The sequence below is a fragment of the Macaca mulatta genome, chromosome 5 (assembly GCF_049350105.2).
Source record: "Macaca mulatta isolate MMU2019108-1 chromosome 5, T2T-MMU8v2.0, whole genome shotgun sequence".
Classification (NCBI taxonomy): Eukaryota; Metazoa; Chordata; class Mammalia; order Primates; family Cercopithecidae; genus Macaca; species Macaca mulatta.
This window is the reverse complement of record NC_133410.1, coordinates 53,873,389-53,891,850: the sequence shown is the minus strand read 5'-3', so window position 1 is coordinate 53,891,850 and position 18,462 is coordinate 53,873,389. Positions and strand designations below refer to the sequence as shown.

The 18,462-nt window shown below is 33.4% G+C and overlaps 1 protein-coding gene across 2 annotated transcripts in view; it reads right to left on the bottom strand.

The window, feature by feature from the left end:
• The window catches only part of ANTXR2 (ANTXR cell adhesion molecule 2), a 160,974-nt gene that overhangs the window by 2,742 nt on the left and 139,770 nt on the right, over window positions 1-18,462 (bottom strand). The window lies entirely within an intron of this gene.

Below are 18,462 nucleotides of genomic sequence, written 5' to 3'. Positions count from 1 at the left end.
TACAATAGCTGCTCTCAAAGCGTTTTAGATTTTAGAGTGTCTCTTTATTTCCCTCTAAATGTAAGTTTGTTTTTAATATCCAAAACATGCTAAAACTCAAAAGCAACAAAACATTGTTGAAAAAGAATGGTTTGAATGTAAAAGCAGAATTTTTGTCCATTTTACTCTCAAAAATGACTGCTTAATAAATTTGAAAATTTCAGAAATTAATGAAGAAACAGAAAAGCACAAAAACAAAACAGAACTAGGAATTTCCATTCGTTTTTTCTAAAAGACAAACATTCATCACATTATCTGTCTTTTAAATACTTTTGGAGGCAACATTATTACTACAATTACCAATTTTTATTACTTACTCTGCGTTAATGTCTACAAATCACATCAGTGCAAAAGGAAGTAGGAAAAAAGCAGATAGAGGATCAGATTAAAATGAGGTAAAAATTCCTTACTGATACAGGTCATAGGTCATGTACTCAGACTGTATTTTTGTGTTACCTAGAACTTTCAAACAACATTTTTAGAGTGCATATTAAGTGAAGAGGTGCTGTTCTCTAGATTAGCTAAGGGAGCTATGTATGTTGCCAAAACACAATAAAACAATAAAAGTGTTATTTTCACACACATCACGTTTCATGGTTAGAAATACTTTTTCAAGAGGAACAGGTAGGAAAATGACATCATACACAAATAATTGAGCCAAAAAAAAAAAGCAGTGCTTCTAAAACACGGTAGTATATATATTCAATGAGAAATAGATTTGAACTATGCAATTCAACAGTGATGAACATTTAAAATATTATCTTCTGGTAATTTTCCAGAATTGAACAAATATATGAGGAATGATATTATGACAGCAAAGATAAAAATTAATGACATATTTTTCTTGTGTATTTGTAGATCAAAAAGTAATAGTTTTCTCTCTTCTGTACAATTTTGAAAATAATTGATTATCAATCTCTATTTTCACTTGTGTTTTATCACTTATTAAATTGATATAGATACAAGGATTCTTCTGTGACCACTTCTTTTCTATATGCCATATTAACTTTAGTGTGTAATGACTAGTAATGGTTAGTAGATTATTAATTTACTTGAAGCAATTGGATAGTTTAACAAGTGAGATTCACAATCTACTCAAATTCTCAAATTCACTTTAATACCTAAATTGTTCCAGAACTAAATTATTTATTTCATTTGATGTGGTTTAATTAAAGATATGGAAACTTGAAGGAAGAAAACTCTGTTGATTTTGACTCTGAGGTCCTTATTACAACTCTTTCAAAGCTTGGTATTAAGTATCAATTATCAGCTGCCAAATGTCTCTAGATTTAAGCACCAAAAACATAAAGAAAAACCTATTAAATTCAATATACACCTATATGTTTTAACACACACCCGTTAACAAAAACAAGCAAATGCTCTTCCCCCCTTCTGATCATGGACTCAGTGCTTTTTACTTTTATCAACAGTTGATAATGTCTGGGTGTGATTTTATTTTTCAAAAATTTAAAAGGAGATGACTTCGGGAAATCTGTTCAAGAGTCACTGTTAAGCATTTCCCAGTTTTCCCAGTTATGGGGCTCCTTATCCCAAAGATCCCACTGCATCTCCACTGTAGCTGTACTACATCATGCCATAATAGTGTGCTCAAATATCTAAAAGGAAAGATAACAGTGGTTAAATCTCAGCAATCTAAAGATGGAGTATATCTTCCAGCCTCTGCCACTTCTTAACTGTGTGACCATGGGTGACTTATTTAACTACTGTGTACCTCAGTTCCTTTATCAGTAAAATGAAGATTAAAAAATGGGCCTATTCTTAAGGCTGTTGTAAAGACTAAATTTGTTAAGCTTTATGAAGCACTGAAAATAGTGCCTGACATACAGCAAACTCTCAGTAAAAACCCACATTGTAGGCTGGGTGTGGTGGCTCACGCCTGTAATCCCAACACTTTGGGAGGCCAAGGTGGGCGGATCACAAGGTCAAGAGATTGAGACCATCCTGGCCAACATGGTGAAACCCCATCTCTACTAAAAAACAAAAATTAGCTGGGCGTGGTAGTGCCCGCCTGTAGTCCCAGCTACTCCAGAGGCTGAGGCAGGAGAATCGCTTGAACTCGGGAGGCGGAGGTTGCAGTGAACCGAGATCGCACCACTGCACTCCAGCCTAGTGATGGAGTGAGACTCTGTCTCAAAAAAAAAAAAAATAAATAAATAAAAGAAAAAAGAAAAACAAACAAAAAACATATTGTTATTATCCATATTCCCTCTATGATGTCATTGCATAGGTCTAATATAGAGCAGACTCAATAATTTCGTACTTAGAAACAAGTGAATGGATGGATGAAGAATGAATGAGTTCACGATCACATAGACCTCCACTGGTGGTGGAGCCAGATCTCAAAAATGAGAAAATAGAGTAAGTATGAATCTGAGGGAGAGAAAGAGGGTTACCAAGGAGAAAAATAGTGGAAAAGGAGAGAAGAAAATATGGAGAAAATACATGAGAGTAGCACAAAAGAGGAAAAGGTAAGAAAGAAGAATCAAGAAAAATGGAAACTTTTGGCTAGAGGGAAATATTTTATTCATTATTACATCAGGAATCTTACTTCCAGGCAATTATTTCATATTGGCTGCTGCCATCTGCTTACCGGAAAATTCTAAAAACAAGGCAACGCATCCTGGTTGTAAGTGACCATGATTAGATAGCATTGTCCTTCAACTATCCCCAATACTAGCTTACAAAGCACACATTAGTCATAACGCTAATTATGTTTAAGGTCATGGATGTTGGGCTGCCATTTATATTACAGCAAGAAGTCAATGCCAGAACACTGAAGAGCAATTTTTATTTGCAGGAAATGGAATATGACAAGGCTTACAAGTCTGTCATATCCTCATGCTTATAATGTCTACACAATAAAGGTATGTTATCAAGGTAGCAAACAAAGCCATATAAAACAGCTTGAACATGCAACTCATCAAAGAACTGTACAGAATGGAAAGTCCCTAATGTTTCTTTTTTCTGAGACTATTTCACTTTTATAACAACTAATACAAGTGCTAAAAATAACAAGTTAACTAAATGGTGTAATAAGAAACTATTAAATTTAAGCTAAATATATAGAAGAATACATATAGACCTATATTTATTATAATTTTAATACTTTATTCTCTATATAGAGGCTAATACTAGTATCAGGTGACAGGATTACATACCCTCTAAAATAAACCATCCTAACGTTTTAATATGCCAAAATAGAGGAACATAAGATTTCCACGAGCAAGAGTTAAAGTGAATGAATGTATAATATTATGCCTGTATTTCTTTTTTTATTTTTTTGAGACGGAGTCTCGCTCTGTCGCCCAGGCTGGAGTGCAGTGGCCGGATCTCAGCTCACTGCAAGCTCCGCCCCCCGGGTTTAGCCATTCTCCTGCCTCAGCCTCCCGAGTAGCTGGGACTACAGGCGCCCGCCACCTCGCCCGGCTAGATTTTTGGATTTTTTAGTAGAGACGGGGTTTCACCGTGTTAGCCAAGATGGTCTCGATCTCCTGACCTCGTGATCCGCCCGTCTCGGCCTCCCAAAGTGCTGGGATTACAGGCTTGAGCCACGCGCCCCGCCTATGCCTGTATTTCACAAAGTAATTCGATAAACTGGAACTCAGGTGGCATAAGTGTTTAGAGAATAATATAACATGCAATATATGTTATTATTATGAAGAAAATATTAATTTTCTCTATTTTCAGAAGATTTAATTAAATATTCTTTCTAAACAATTTTCTTGATTTAAAATCATGCCCTAATCATGCATGTAAATCATGAGTAAAATCTAAATATACTACTATTGTAATGCTTTAGGTAGCACCCACACTACTTACTCAATTAGGGAATCAATACAACCAACTTGAATTTTATATCATGCCTTATAAATCACTGAATCATAAACTTTAACAATAACAACATTTAGTCAAAATAAAACTGAATTAAATTAGTATTTGCATTAGTTTAAAATGAACTATAAATATATTACCTTATTTTGGTTTGGGAATATAATACTCTGGATTCAATAAAATCATTGTTAAATTTATTAATTTTGCATGACATAAAAATTTAGAAGTAGAATTTATTAAATATTTATAAAAATTAAGGTTCGGCAGAATAAAGATAATTTTATCACTGACTTTATGCTATAGTGAAATACATTTAAAATACATTAATTTAGGAATCATAGTTATTCAGATATGTTGTAGTTGACCTTTATATATTACAGAATTAGGCAAATTAATCTAAATAAGATTACTCTGGGTATGTTTACCAACTTAAAATTTGTATAGCCTATAAGAAGTGCATTTATATATTAATAATTGAATCATTAAATTATGATCTTTTTATGGCAACATTTTATTTGCCTAATATAAATTATGACTTTAAAGAAACAAAACTGCTTCCCTTCTAAAGAATACTGTTTTATGCAAACTTATATTGAAAACATTACATAATTAGTGAGTTTCTGTGGCGAGAAAAGAACTCTTGTGCATTGCTAGTGGAAATTAAAATTGTCAAAAACTATATGATAAGCATAGTATAGAAAAAATGGTCTTTAAAAACTTACATTCTTTGACTCAGTAATTTCACTTTAGGAATCTAACCTAATAAAATAGGTAGACTGAGATTTCAAATATTCACTATAGGATTTTTATATAGTCAAAAATATACTCAATTTGTATTTATTTCTGCCCAACAATCAGGGACTAGTTGAATGAATTCAGATTCATCTATTTTACTCTATTATGTAGCCATTAAAATAAGGAAACTTTCTAAAGATGAAAAAAATGGTAACTAAAAATATGATATGATTGTACTTATGCAGAGACTTTAATAGACAATACACCAGCATGCTACAGGTAATGGGACAGCTTATGGCTTCTTGCATTCTATGTTTTATCTTTTCTGCATATTCAAATATTTGCCAACTTAAAACGTAACATTAGTTTTCAAAGAGTGAATTCATTCAGCAAACATGCAATCATTTTTCAACATCTATATTTATGTCTTTAAAAGTCAGCCCAAGAACTTACTAACTACTCACTCTCTGGAATCACCACCAACTTCCAGCTATGCCAAAGCTTTTCAGCACTGTATGTGCCCATAAGTTAATTCTTTTACTCATCTTTGAGTTGTATTTTACAATTACTATCCTGGTGTACCCACTGTAATGCAGTTCGACTTCAGAGCACATTTATATGGTAGAAGATTTATTAATAAATCTTATAATCTACCATCAGCATTTTCTTCTTATCATACAAAATTATAAGAGTTTCAATAAAATGCCTGTTAAAGCATTTGGCAAGGTCACAACTGGCTATCTAATTGTTAAAAATGTTTTTGTGTGTATGTGTATAAGTGCATGTCAGCACACAGGTACAACCTACCTTATGCCCTGCGCATGCTGGAGTTCATTACATTGAAATAAATATAAGAGAGGCTCTTTAATTTTCACACCACATCAAACTTTTAACCACATACCCAATATCTAGGGCATACAATTTCTCTATGCAATTAATATTATAGAATATTTATACCTCAGGTATTTATCTGTAATAATGTTAGAATCCTTTCTCTCCCTATCAGTTGGCAAAACTACTCTCAGTTGACTCTAAGTGGAATGCTAGCCATTTATTTCTCTAGGTCAATGGTTTTTCATTGTGTAATCCATGAAGTCCTGTGGCTTTTCTGCAAGGTGCCTCAGAGGTCACTGTGGCTGGGGCAGTGCATGAGAAGGGAACAAGCAGGCACAACTGCAAGCCTCTCAAATCTAATGCTCCACTCTCATCTATCTTTTAAAATTGCAATTCAGTATAAGATTTTGTCTGTGCTAAAAATGTAGTTTGATAACTAATAGTCCAGATATTTTCACACCTGTGTCAAGTCAGATCACTAGAAAACTATCTGTATATATAGACTTGATTTCTTTTCTTTAGATCTTCTCATAGATCTACATAAACAATACAGCATTCTCTCTCTCTTTGGTTATATGAAGAGCCCTATGAATTCTGGTCATATGAAGAGAATTATTATTTTGGAAAATTGCTATTAAGGATACTGATATTAAGGGAATAATTCTCCTTGGTGTTTAGAGCCAGGAAAAAGTTTGTCAATTCTGGTAAGCTCATATGTTTCTCTTTTAATATATAATGGCAACTATACAACTTAACCTCTTTCTCTTTATGTCTTGGCTTTTAGGAAGCTCAGATTTATAAGATGTCCTAAAAGCAATTGCTAGCCTTAGTGTACATTTTCTGTTATAACTATATCTTGACTTTGGCTTATTATTATTTCCCTATTTTTATTCTTCTGAGGTTTGACTGTATTTTTTTTTCTCAATACTTCTTTAGAAGTAGACTAGGTACAAGCAAATGCCAACTAATAAAGGTTTCTTTCTTGATTCTTAACCTTCTCAGTCCTGGAGAATATCTGAACCCCTCTTAACCTCTACAATCCTCCAATAAAGAACTGCCTAAACCTGTACCTTATGCAAAAAGACCATATGCTTTCTATGTTGCTTTTTCTTATTCTCTTAGGGTTTAATGAGGTACTCTGTGGATAGATGATGCCAGATTATCACTAATTTGAACTTAACCTGAACTAAGTTGAAAAATTAATATGAACTTGAAGTTTATACAAGCAAGCATGGTGAAACTGTACTATTCTTCACATAATCCCAAGGTTCTTCTATGATAATACATCTGTCTGAAGACTGAAAACTTCATTTTCTTTGCCTACTAGGCCAAAGTAAGCACAATATAATTCTTTACAAATTGGAATGTATTAACAGTTTCAATTCATCACAAAGACTACCGTTCTGTGTGGAAGCTTTATTCTATTACAAATGTTTCTTCTGTATAAGAAGAAACAGAATGTACCAAGGATATGACACAAACAAAAGTCTGATCATAATAAAGGCTAAACTCACAATCAGAACCTTTAACTTCACTCAAATAATTTTCAGGCAATGATTAGTATATCTTAGAGTGAGAAGCTTATTGACATTTTCCCAGAAATCATTGCTGGCAAAACCTTCTCATGAGCCTCATAGTAAGAAAGAAAGGAAAGGAGATGCCCTGAAGAAAAATGTCTGATATTGCATTACTACTCTGCAGTTAAATAAACCAAGAGGTGAAAATATGACAAAAGTAGGAACTGACATATTTGCTGTTGCCTAGGTATAGAGACCCCAACTCCACTGCAATATTTAAAACTGACTTCACTGTCTCATTTTCACCGTAGCTGGTAACAGCAGCATTAACCAGAGCAAGGGCCATGTTTCCCATCTCTTGAGCATTAAAATTCCACTGGCATTAACACTTGTGAGCTCCTTTACTAGCTATCTGCACAGGATGTATTTCACTGCTATAACTGTTATAGTATTATGCTCACCTCATAAATATCCATTGACAAGCTGAAGCAAACAACTGCACTTTAGTTTAGACTTTTCAAACACAGATAGTTGATTTATTTATACATCACTTCTAAAAAAAGCTTACTAAACCTTCATGTTCCGTACGACAGTAAAGAGTGTTTCAAATTTAAAATTGTATACAAAGCACCCATACACATAGACACAGAGACAAATCAAGAGGTCCAGGAAATCACTGATATAAGGAGAGACTTGAGAACACAACAGGCATTTTGAGCAGAGATTTTCTGTAGCAAATGGAGATACAGGACTGAAGAAAAGGCATATAGTATCACATCCTTCTCTCTGTCTCTGTCTCTGTCTCTCTCTCTCTCTCTCTCTCTCTCTTTATATATATATATATATATATATATATATATATATAAAGAATCTGTGCTATCCTTTGCTCTAAATAAAACTGCAAAATTTTGAGCTGAAATATAAATTCCACATACTCTTTTCTAATGGAAGCTCAACCTATAAATGTCCAATTTTACAGTAAAGACCACGCACCATATGGATATTCAGTAGATGTCATGAAGAGAAGTTCTCAGTTTGGCTGAAAAATTTACCTTTAAATGTTTTTTGTTCAGTCTCTTTAATCTGTCATGGCACCTGAAAAATTTTAGTGACTCTATACATATGGTCAATATTTATTTTGCAAATATCTATGTTTTTAAATATGTGTTGAAATTCAGGCATACAGTTGGCAGTTAATGATACACCTAAACCACACCTCATAAGATGAAATAGATGCTTCCAAATTATTAATTGCAAGTAAGATACATATCTAGATGTAGATATAGATATCTATAAAAATCTTTGTTGGAAATACCTTCTTTTCTTTTCTTTTTTTTTTTTTTTTTTTTGTGATGGAGTCTCTTCTGTCGCCCAGGCTGGAGTGCAGTGGAGCGATCTCAGCTCACTGCAAGCTCTCCCTCCAGGGTTCACGCCATTCTTTTGCCTCAGCCTCCCCAGTAGCTGGGACTATAGGCGCCCGCCACCACACCCGGCTAATTTTTTGTATTTTTAGTAGAGACAGGGTTTCACCATGGTCTCGATCTCCCGACCTTGTGATCCACCTGCCTTGGCCTCCCAAAGTGCTGGGATTACAGATGTGAGCCACCACACCTGGCCAGAAATACCTTCTTCTGTGCTTCCTAATAAGTCAAAATGGGAGGTAGATGCCCCAAAAGTATTAATAAAGAGATATAGACATAATCAGGACAGAATTCTGTATACCTTTTTAGTTGCCTAACATTTATTTTGTGAGGCACATAATAGATATGTAGAAATTATTTTCTGCTTTCTAATCTCAATTAGAATACAGATCATTTCATAGATCTTAAATCAATAGTAAAAAAAATTTTTCATAATATAATCTTAAAGCAATAAAAATCAGAAAGCAATATATGCATATTGTAGCATTACTGGTGTTAACAAAAGATTGAAAATGATCCAAATGTCCATCAGTAAGAGACAAGTTGAATAAACTAAGATATAGATAGAAAACGGAATGCTATAAATAATATATATCTGTTAGAAAGAATGAGGAAAATTTCTATATACCATCATGGAGTGATGGACAGGATTTCTGAAGCGGATTAAAATGAAGGAGCATATAGTATACACACTATAGCATCTTTTATATGGCAAAAAAAGAAAAATACACTGGCATTAATATATGCTTAATTTTTAAAGAGAAAGAAAAAATCATTTGAAAATAAAATTGGTTAGCAACAGGTGAGAGGTACAGAGTAGACTGAATAAGAATGTAAATGAGATAAATTTCAATATATCTTGTTATATGCTATTAAATACAAACATGTAAATGTTTGACTTTTGAAAAACAGTTAAACAATAAAAAGAAATTCCAACAAATTAAAATAACCTTCACTAAGTGCAAGGCAGAGGCCTGCCAAAAGCACAGAATATGGCAGGAAAGCTGGTGTGGAGAGGTCCTATCACAGTATCTGAGACTTTCCTTGAGAGCAAAAAAGTAGTCAACTGAAGGCTGGGAGAAAGACAAGAAGGTAGAGAAATATTTCCTTCTCCAAAGGCACATGGAGCCTTCCCTAAGGGAACAGAAGCAGCTCACTGAAGGTTTGGAACATGGCAAGAGGAAAGAAAAAATATATAGCCCTGAGGGACCCAGAGCCTTCCCCAACCACACGGTAGCAGCCTGCTGAAACCTGGAAGCAAAACTGAGAAATATCCCACTGAAACTGATGGGGCCCTCTCAGATTGCAAGTCGTTGGCCAGTCCAAGTCTGCAGGCAGAAAAATCAGTTTGAAAATGGGTCTTCCAAGCTACAGAAAGTTTGGCCAGGTAAGGGAATTGTGGCAGTTAGAGAGAAAAGAGACCTCCGCTGCAACTTTAGAAGCTTGCAGATGAACTATAATGGAAAGAGAGAGAGAGAGAGAGAGAGAGAGAGAGAGAGAGAGAGAGAGAGATCACTCTCTACTGAAGGGAAATCCTTAATCCTATCCTCAAATTCATGAAAGCTACTAGTGAACTAAAAATAAGTAAGAGTAAAACTTAACTACAGATTAGCAACATGACAAAGGAGGTGGTATGTACTTTTCTAAGGGTAAATGTTACCTAGATGGGTCTCTTTTTTAATTCCCAATATCTAGCATAAAATTACAAATTGCGGTACACACAAAGAAGCATAAAAGTATGACCCATAATCAATGAAAACACAAATAATATAGGGAAATCTACAGATGGTTTAGATGTTGCAGTTAATAGACATGGACTTGAAATAGCTATGATAAAAATATTAAAACATCTGACCAAAAAGGTAAATAACATGCATAAAGATATTGGGAACATCAGAAGAAATGGAAACTATAAATAAGAAACTGTAATAATAGGATACCAAAACTAAAGAGAAAATATACTATATCAGAAATACAGAATGTATTTGGTGTTAAAGTAGAATGGACACAGCCGAGGAAACACTCACTGAATTTGAACGTAGGAGAATGGATAATGTTCAAATTAAAAAATAAAGAAAAAAATAACTAAGGAGAATCTGAGCCCTATGGGACAATATCCAATGGTTTGTCATATAAGTAATGTGTCCCATAAGGAGAGGACAAAAAATGGGGCTAAAAATCAACTTAAAAAATAAATGCTCAGAACTTCCTAGAATTGATGGAAGACACAAACTTACAGATCAAAGAAACTCAGTTAACCCTGAGAAGGATAAATACACAGAAACGCAGGCAATATAGAGTTAAACTTCTGAAAACCAAGAATATCATGAAAGCATAACTTTTTCCCCTTCCCCTTCCCCACAATAAGATATAGAGAATGGTGATAAGCATGACAGTTGACTTTTTATTAGAAACAATGGAGGACAAGAGGCTATGGAACTCTCTAAAATAGTAAATAGGGAAAAATGTCAATTAAGATGTCTACATTCAGAGAAAATACTCTTTAAAAATGTGGGCAAAATAAAGACATTCTCAGACAAACAAATTCTGAGACCATTTATCCACAATAGCTTTTAACAAGTGCAAAAAGTTCTTGAGACTGAAGAAAAAAGACACTATGGGGATGGAAGCTCAGGTTTGCAGGAAGAAATAGAGAAACAGAACAGTAAATATGTGACTAAATACACAAGTAACATAAATAAAGAAAATAAATCTTTATGACACTATTACTTAAAGGAATAAATAATAACATAATGAATTCATAACATATGTATCAGTAGAGTACATGACAAGAGCATAAGGAACAGAAAGAAAAAAATGGAAATTATACCACTGCAATGTTTGCATATTGTTCTTTAACTACTTTAATATTATTTGATGTTATATTGAAAATTAAAGCATATTGTTATTTCCAGAGCAATCAATGAAAAACAAGACAGAGAAATGGCTATAAAGATAACAGGAGATAGAACATAGAAGAAAAAAAATTAATGTTAATCTAAAAGATGAAAAGGAGGAACAGAAGAAAAAAGAATGGATATGGCAAATAGAAATCAAATACAATAAACTTAAGAACTGGAACAAATAAACTGGACACAAGACCACATACAGAAAATAAATATTTCAAGTGACTTAATGCAGTATTTTACCTGTATAGCAACATTAGAATATGAACTAAGGATAAATAGAGAAGCAAATAAATGTTTCACTTAATTCACCAGTCTCAATTTTACTGATATTTATTATGAATTCATAGTTATATGGTGTGATGGTTAATATTGAGTGTCAACTTAATTGGATTGAAGGATGCAAAGTATTGTTCCTGGGTGTGTCTTCAAAGGTGTTGCCAAAGGAGATTAACATTTGAGTCAGTGGACTTGGAAAGGCAGACCTACCTTCAATCTGGGTTGGCACCATCTAATCAGCTGCCAGCATGGTCAGAGTAAAAGCAGGCAGAAGGACATGGAAAGACTAGACTGGCTTAGTCTTCTGGCCTACATCTTTCTCCCATGCTGGATGCTTCCTGCCCTTGAACATCAGACTCCAAGTTCTTCAGCTTTTGGACTCTTGAACCTTTGACCACAAACTAAAGGCTGCACTGTCAGCTTCTCGACTTTTGAGGTTTTGGGACTTGGGCTGGCTTCTTTGCTCCTCAGTTTGCAGATGGCCTACTGTGCTCATGTGAGTCAATACTACTTAATAAACTCCCTTTTATATATACATCTATCCTATTAGTTCTGTCCCTCTAGAGAATCCTAATACATATAATATATATAAATGATAGGGCAGATAAGTAATTACAATAATATTGTTAAGACTAAGATTTTTCATGTTGGAGAAAACAGATGCAAGTATAAATTCAAAAACATTCAGTAAAATCCTTTAATGCTAAGCTGCAATTGTAAATACACTATTAACTCACCATTTTTTCCCCAAAACTACTGTATTTCCTAGTTCTGCCTGCTGAAAAGGCCTAAAAACAATGACAGTGAAAATGAGCACCCCTAGTACTCAAAATGTTTTCTCTAAACACCATTATCTACTAAAAACAAATCTAGGACTCCTTGGAGTTGAATCATTGATTCCAGTTTTGGAACAGAAAATGTAAAAGATGCATCTGGGACATATTATGCCAAAATGAAAGAAATTAATCAAAGACTAATGGCTTCATGTCAAAAATATATAGCAATCAATATGATGGATCAGGCTTTTTACTACCTGCCTCCTCTGATCAATCTTGGTATCATTAAACATGTAACATCTTATGTGATGCAATATAAAGTACATAGCACCACCTATGAATAATCTATGCCAAAATTAAAAGGCAAATCTGAATCAAAGGGTACAGAATATCAGTGTATACATGTGTTGGGGATAAGTGCTGGAGAAGCTGCAATTTTATAAAAAGTATATAGGTGGTAGAGAAACCATCAAGTGCAAAGGCTGTGGGGAAAAATGTCTTTGTCATATCTGTGAAAAAGGCAAACAGATAACGTGGCAGGAACACAGAGAGCAATGGAGAAAGTAGAAGATGAGGTCAAACAGAAGGCAGAAATCTTACTATACAAAGTCAGGTAGCAGTCACTTATAAATCTTCTTTATCTAAAGCACATTACTAATTATACAAAATTAACATCTAGATCCATTCTCATCTCTTTTACTGCAGATGGAGGTAAGATAAGTGACTTATGTTTCAAATTCTTAAGATTCACATGTACAAAGCACAAAACAAGCAAAAAACACCCATGAGACAATATCAGACTAAAGAATCCAAACTACAATCTTTATGTCAAATAATGGCTAATTGCAAACAAAATCTGTATTTGAATCACGCATTTAGAAAAAAAATCCAAATGAAAAGCATATTACATCACTATCAGGTGGGAAATAGAATAAATTAGTTTGCTTAGAGTGGAAGAATGTTAGTATGAAAATAGTAATTTTTTGCTAGAGTATTTCTAGACTCAAAATTTTAAACCTCACTTCTTAACACCACACAGCAAAAAGTTTATGTGCAACTCATGTATTTCTTCTTAGAAAATTAGGCATTAAGATAATCCACTTGCATTACCAAGTTGCTCTTGGCACATTTAAAGAGAAATTCTGAATGTTTATATATCAACACTGAAAAACATTTATTGAGATTTTCCTAATGTATATGGCTCTAGTGATGCAATGATTTATTCCTACCTTACTTAGGTTTCTAAGAATTAAATCCTCACTTCTAGGGCTCTAAAACAATGTATATTGTCCTAGTAAAAATTTTGATAACTAAAAGCCTCTACTGGATCCATATAGATTTTCATTAGCTGTCTCTACTTAAAAATATCCATAGCTCTTTGGGTCATTTTGCCAAACAGCTAAATTCCTATACAATTTGAGACTAACTGATTTAGCACAAATATTTAAAAACTTCACTTTAAGTTTCTGAACTGATACTTTATGGATAAGACTTTGTAGAAATGTATAGTTTTTAAAGCTTTATTTTGAAGGGCAATTATGGATTACTTTCTGAAAGCTTACAAATAAAAATTTTTATTAAAAATCTGCCTAAATCTTTAACTGAAAACCTATTTACTGTGATGCTGTGTTTTGTTTTGTTTTTTTTCACCACAGCAAGTGTTTAGTGAACACATTCCACATATTTATTTCTAATTGAAGAGGTGTGTATATATATTCAATTTTTGGACAATTGATTTATGCCTTAGGTATTTTTATTATATTTCAGAAAAACAATTTTAAACAACCACCTAGGTCATTTATTACATCTAATAATAAGATGTAATTTATTACAGATGTATGACATAAAATGATATATATGTTTTAATAACATAAAAGTAATATGGATTAAAACTCTGCACACTATACTTCCACATTCTAAACTGCTAGAGCAGCGGACAAATGACATTTCTTGCTAAACTTATACCATGCAGAGCAAAACTTCTAGGAAACGTGAAATTGTATACACTAAAATTAGGCTGATAACAGAATGAAATCCCTGCTTTTATGTGCAGATGCAAGTCTAAACAAGCCTTTCATTCATAGCCATAGGGATTTATATTGTAAACATAGATGCCACTGTGACCCAGATGTCATTTCACTGATCAATGAATATACAATGGCATTTAATGGTGATTCCTTGCTCACAGTTTGTAAAGAAACTAAACACACATCAATTTTGTCCTTAATGAATACAGGCATTCCTAGTCTAAACAACTTATATCAACTAACATGAGTAAGTCTTAAAATAATTATGGAAATATTAAACCATCTCTAGAGATATAATTAATCCCATTGAAATGAAAAATGTAAGCTTCCAAAGTTTAAACATTTAGCACATACAAGCATACAGATACATTCAAATAAGTAGAGACATAATTATGATAGTGTTTCAAAATACTAATTGACTAAAAACTAGTATGTATTAAGTTACCTTTATGTGCAAAGAACAGTTTGCTTCTTGATCCAGTGAACTAAAGAATGCTGAAGACATATACAGGTAATAACTCAACATAAATCCAAGAACATGAAACTGAAATTTAGGTCTACCTACAAGTCAAATATTGGGTCTAGAGCTTGTGCAGATACATAGATAACACAGACATATAGAGACAGAGATACAAACATAAGGTTAACTGCAAAAAATTATATTATAAGCCAAAATGGCTTTCTAAAACAAAAAGAATATAATTAACCTATTATCTTAGATAAATCAAATAATATAATTAGACTTTGGATAACAGCAAAGTTGATTCAGTGTTAATAACACTTCTCATTTTTTTTAACAAACAAATCTAATTTGTTTAACATCCATCTTCTTTTCCCAGATTGTAAGCTCCCTGTTTCTTTTTCACTATCATTTTACAAGTGCTTAAAACAGTGCTCATCCTATAGGATGAGTGCTTAAAAATATTAGCTGAATGATCACTACTGGGCTTGAAATATTAAATTTAATGTAGGTAGTCAATAGCTATCTAAAGCATATACTTGATATTGCATCTGTATGAATATTGAAAGTTTCAGTGCAATAATACAATGACTAGCAAGCCATAAAACAAAATACAATGGTCGACTTGTCTAGAAATACAAACATGAAACTATAAAATGATATTTCAATTTTTGCTAACTGATGTGTAACAAAACGATAGTGGTAAACATTCCACAGGCAAAAGTCTTCCTGGCTTATGTAGTCACGTGAGCATTCAAGTAGGCCTAGATGTCCTGCTTCCTGTATGTGTGGCCCAGTAATTAATAGGGAAGTGGCTGAACTGCAGGATGCAAGTGTTCTAAACCAGGAAACAAGTAAGCATCAGAGAGGGGCTGACCTTGGCATCAGTTCCAAGGAGAAAGCAGATGGTAGGAAGTGGGGTCTGTTTCATGCTGAAGCTACCAAGAGACAGAAAAGATGGGGATGAAATATATATTCTAAGTCCATTGTGAGTCTTAGATCGAAATACAACACACACTTTGACAAGCAAAAGTGGTCATTACCACATGTACACGTATCATGAAGTAGTGAAAGTCTTTAAAGCAGTGCACAGTTAACTGATTTCATAGGTATTTATTTTCCTTTATGCCTCTGTTATTCCCTGTCAAATAAATAAATATTTGAAGAAGCAGCATGGTTTTTCTTCACACAAGTGGCAGAGCACATGCGCTGTCTCTATCTGTGTTGATACAACTCCAGACACCAAGTCATGCATCAGGGAGGAATCCTCCTGCATTTATGGATTATTAACATTATTAAATTTGGAAAAGAAAACACAATTCATGAAGATTTCCAAAAACACACGCATATATTGTTTTAATTGTAGATTTGGGGAGTACACGTGCAGGTTTGTTATATGGGTGTTTTGCATAATGCTGGTGTTTGGGCTTCTAGTGAACCCATCACCAAAATAGTGAACATAGTACTCAACAGGTAGTTTTCCAACCTTTTCCCTCCTCTCTCCCTCTCTTCTTTTGGAGTCCTCAGTGTCTGTTACTTCCATTTCTATGTCCATGCCCAAATACATATTTTTTAAATGCTCTCAAAATTGATAGCATTTGCTGACGAGTGTAAAAGTTTAAGTACTGGGTACTTCATCAACAAGTAAAGATTTGGAATTTTTAAAGGGTTAAGAACATTCTTTAAAATAATGAAAAAGGCCAGGTGCAAAGTGACTCAAGCCTGTAATTCCAGAATTTTGGGAGGCCTAGGCAGGAGGACTGCTTGAAACCAGAAGTCTGAGGCTGCAGTGAGCTATGATCACACCACTGTACTACAGCCTGGGTGATAGAGCAAAACCCTGCATCTAAAATAAATAAATAAATAGAAATGAAACATAACTGGATAAATCAATTTCAATTACTATAGCACTTTTAAAGTTCATGAAAAAGTTCTTAATCTCTAATGCATTATCAGAGTTGTTCTTCTTTTGGCAAGAGATTATTAGAAAAATTATTAACTCCATGGCAGGACTAGAACACAGAGATTCTTTAGCATTAGGAACATGAAAGTGTAGAAAACTGCAACTACAAAAAATCTAGTGTTCACAAAGCTTACTTCCTTTAAATTTAGCCTCTGCTATAGTTTTTAAGTGAAACAACTCAAATTCTATTTCAAAATCTTTTCACTTGAAAATACATCTTTGGTGACTGAAACAAACAAAAAAGCTCCTAGTATTCATGTATCAGTACAATACCATAATAAAAATTGTGCTGAACTGTCATACTCTCACCTAACATCCTATCATTACAGATAGAAAAGCTATATGAGATGACAATGTAACATTTTGTTTGAATGGCATCCCTGAGAAAAATCCAACCACAGCAGCACATTTTTTAGATGTAAACGTGAAAGATCGGTCATTCTAAATACATATCATTGCATTTTTTCATCAAAGTCAACACCAATCTTTTGAACTTAGAGAAGGCTGAATGAATAAAATATTCTTGTGCTGGCAAACCCCAAACCTGGACAACTGTATCAGCATTTTTATGTAGTTTCTTCCGACAACATCAATGCACCTTGCAAAAAGCAAGCCAGCTGTTCATTCTATTTGAGTTTCTTCCGACAACATCAATGCACCTTGCAAAAAGCAAGCCAGCTGCTCATTCTATTTGGTACTATTAGAAGTCTGTTTTACAGACTTAAATTAGAGTCACTCTTTCGTGTTTTTTTTTTTTTTTTTTGAATGATGATGGCATTAAAGCCTTTAATAATAAAAAAAAATTTATGTGGGTTTCTTGGGTACTTCTATTTTTAAATATACAATTTAACATATGTTTAAAACAGAGCATATGGAAATAAGAAAAAGCAAATTTGAATTCCAGGCACAAACCCTGGTTCAAATGCTAACACCATGTAAATGTATTATTTTATAGTAACCTTCAATCAGGCAGGTTATTGAGACTCAAAATTAACAAAAACAATCTCTTTGCTGTAATAATACTAATTTTCAGGACCTACATTTTCCACAGTTGGTTTGTCATTGTTCAGGTTCTACAAAATTTATTTCCAGTTTTTAAAAGGTTATATCAAGAGAGTCATTCTCTTTGTATGACTGGGGTCACATCTTATTGAGTGACATTAAAAATAACACCTTTACAAATCAGTCAGTGAATAAATTAATTAGCAGTAACCACTGAGTACTATCAGTGTAACAACGTTCATCTATCTACTTAATTGCATTACCACAGAGGTGGTGTCTATGAACAAGGTAAGTTTTAAGCAACTGAAGTCTGACAAATAAAATTTTAATGTCATTCAGCTGTTCTTCAGACATGAAGATTTTTTAACGCATTTTTCTTTGGTTGCTTTTCACATTTATGAGAAAAAGACAAACTATATCTAAGAAAGTGGACTGAGAAAATATCTACCATCAATCAGAGTATCCTTTAACAATGACTTCAATGTCCTATGCTCTTAACCTTGGGATAATTTGAACATCAAAATTGATATTCAAAATAATGGCTATGGCAAACTTTCTAGATTATTAAATTTCTGCTGAATTAATTAAGTGATTAGTTTATGTTCAATAAATCATAAATACTTTTAAATAAGAATATGTATCCAATATCTT